The 2,873-nt window shown below is 40.1% G+C and overlaps 1 long non-coding RNA gene across 2 annotated transcripts; it reads left to right on the top strand.

Annotated features, from left to right (window-relative positions):
* The first annotated feature begins 853 nt into the window (after positions 1-853).
* Positions 854-1,615, top strand: LOC149656704 (uncharacterized). 2 transcript variants are annotated; one of them, XR_016370015.1, is made up of 4 exons: positions 854-1,178; positions 1,257-1,330; positions 1,394-1,443; positions 1,516-1,615. It is a non-coding gene; the product is annotated as an uncharacterized LOC149656704 (long non-coding RNA). The 2 variants fall into 2 exon arrangements; XR_016370014.1 differs by having other exon boundaries at positions 1,394-1,609.
* Positions 1,616-2,873: the final 1,258 nt, after the last annotated feature.

Below are 2,873 nucleotides of genomic sequence, written 5' to 3'. Positions count from 1 at the left end.
ATAAACAACAATGGATGCCGCACAGTTGAAAAAATGGATGTTGAATTTGTTGTTTATTGTAAACAACTCGTTTCCCGTATCGTTTTAAATTAACTTTATAGTATCGCGGCGAATTTCCGTAAGTGCAAAACATTTCCACCGTGTCATTGTTAGAAAAGCACGCTATCCAATGTTCTCCAGCCTCTCCAGCTGCTTCATTATTGAATATAAAGCAAAATTTGGACCTTTTTGGCCGTTCTGGGAGTCTGTCTACTGGGAAGCATCCTAAATAGTAGGGTCGCGTTCTTTTGTCGCAAGTTAAAAGAGCGTTTATTTGCGAAGTGTTCATAATTTAGTCTCAGGTAACGAGACTTTTTGTAATTCGGCGCTGTAGAAAACACCCAGAATTTGCTCCCCCTTTAAATCTGCTACGCGATAGACGGGTGGTGACCTGGGTATGACGTCAACAACGCGAAATATTTCGTCAGTAAACGTGCCTCCCGAACTGGTTTTTCTAAATACTCTACTAGCTATAGAGAGACGCACGTAGTCGCCAACTTTAAGCCTCGGTGCGTATCGAGTAATGCCGTTTGATTTCCCGTACAGTTTATTCCAAATGATTGATTCGTTATCTATATTAACATGAACCGGTGCAATTCCAGTAGTTGAATGAACCCGTTCATTATAAGCTTTAGTAATTAAAGGTAAATATTTAACGTAATTTTTATTCCCTGTGGCCGTAATAACCCGGGCAATTTGTTCCTTAATTGTTCTAATAAAGCGTTCCGCGAGACTGGCCTTATGCTGACTCCGGGCAAAATGTATTTGCACATTGTGCCGTTTCAAGAAGGAATCAAAGTTGCGCGAACTAAATTCCCCACCGTAGTCCGTGTATATTTTTAAAGGGATCCTCTCTCGAAATATTTTTTTAAAAGCCTCGATAACCTCGCCAGATGTTTTGTTTCTAAGAGGTACTGTCCATCCGTAGCGGCTTAAGACGTCAATGACGCACAAAACATAGCGAACATTTTTATTAAAACGTTTTAATTTCGGTAGATCCAACAAATCAGCTTGAAAAACGTCATCGATAGTCGAGGCGTACACCTGGTTAGTTTTGAATCGGAAACGTCGAAATCGATGTTTCGTGTAGGCAGGTTGTTTCTCGAGAAAGGCGATTAATTTTGCTTTTGGCACGTCCGGTAAGGCCTTTTGTAATCTGGCTAGCGACCCATAGGCGGCCGGATTAGCCATGTCGTAATAAATTTTTCTAATTTTAGCGTCCATGTCTTAACAAGTATAAATAACGACTAAATGGTTTACCAATAAACAACTTTATTTAATACACGCAAAGGTATTTTATCAAAAACAATATCAGTTAAACAAATACGATATATCAGTACATTTATCTTAATAGCCATAAATCAAGGCATTCTTTAAATCGGCAAAACTGTTGACAAAATAAGCGTAAATATCCTCTTGATCCTCGATCCATCCGTGTTCGGTCTCAAATTGATGCAAAATTTTCTCACGATCCAGTTGAGGCAGCGCTTCGTGCAAATTACGCTCGACTCGATCGCTGAAATTTGTGTCAAATTCCGAGCAGCTTTGAGAGTGGCATATTTGTTTTCGACACTCGGCGTTGGCGCAAGTGGAAGTGACGTCAAACAAAGTGGTAGTGAGCTCGTTTAAAATTAATTCGCGCATGCGACAGACAGCTATCCCTTTAGCCTTGAGATCCTCGTCAATCAACGGCTTTAAGTCGATCAATGTCTGCCATCCTGTTTTGTTCAGGCTGAATCCTTCGCTGGTGCTAAAGTTGAGGAAATAACGACTGCCGCTGCCTCGTTCATAGTATCGAAGATCGATTAGACGTTCATCTTTTGAGTTGACGAAGCATTCCAGCTTGATGCGCTCTTTGACGGGCAACCAAATATGATAGCGAGGTATTTTTCCGTCAAAAAAGGACGTGAGTTCATTTTGAAACCGAAACAAAGCGTACCAGGCGTTAGGTTTTAATATAGTTTTTGTACGCGTATCCGATCTTTGAATTAATATTTTAGGTTCAATCGATTCAATGACGCAAATGTCGAGCTTTGGCGTGACGGTGTGTACTTGGTGCATCTTGGCTCGCGACTGATATTGTATTTATAAAGTTTTAGTCTTTTATACGTTGGGGTGATTATAAATAATTTCTCTGTTTTTAGATATTATTAATTGGTTGTTTGGAAATTCGGCCATGACAATGCACGTGACGTTTTCGGTTAGCGGAGAGCTAAATCTTAACGATAATCGCAAGTTACCAGTCTGGGGCATGGAATTTAGGCCTAACGAAGCGAGATGTTCTCTACTCAAATCAAAAACAACGACAAAAAAGCCCTTCTTATATAAATCGTAAGAAATTATATTTCCCCGGTCAAGACCTAATATCTCGAGACCCTCGAATAAAGAATTGTAACATCTAACGTACTGGTCGTCGTCAAAATTAGGCGTAAACGGGATATCGGGATAATTTTGCGAATTTAAAGAGAATTGCATGAAATCGAGTTTGAAATGTTGGAGATCCAGGGGGTTAGAAGTTGCTTCCCCTACAAATTTTTTATTAGTAACGAAAGCCACGACAGTTCGCGAGGGTAATTGCCCCGTAAACAAGCTGTCCCTAATAAAATCTTGCGTTCCGGTGGTTATTAAGAAATTTTTCATAACAATAGAGTTTACTTCGTAGCGAGCGTTTATTCCCGAGTTTAACATCTGGGCGTGAGCTAGTTGCAGTTCGGGATTAACCTCAATTTCGCGCGTAAACAAAGTGCATTCCGTTAAATCAATCTTATACTTTTTGCCCGTTTCATTGTGAATAATAGCGAAATCCGTGGAGCTTCGATGAAGTCTAATTCGCA

The sequence above is a fragment of the Phalangium opilio genome, unplaced genomic scaffold (assembly GCF_054372755.1).
Source record: "Phalangium opilio isolate 3A_F unplaced genomic scaffold, DU_Popi_V2 ptg000077l_1, whole genome shotgun sequence".
In the NCBI taxonomy this organism is placed as follows: domain Eukaryota; kingdom Metazoa; phylum Arthropoda; class Arachnida; order Opiliones; family Phalangiidae; genus Phalangium; species Phalangium opilio.
Note: the sequence above shows the minus strand (reverse complement) of the source record. Positions and strands in the feature narration are given on the sequence as shown.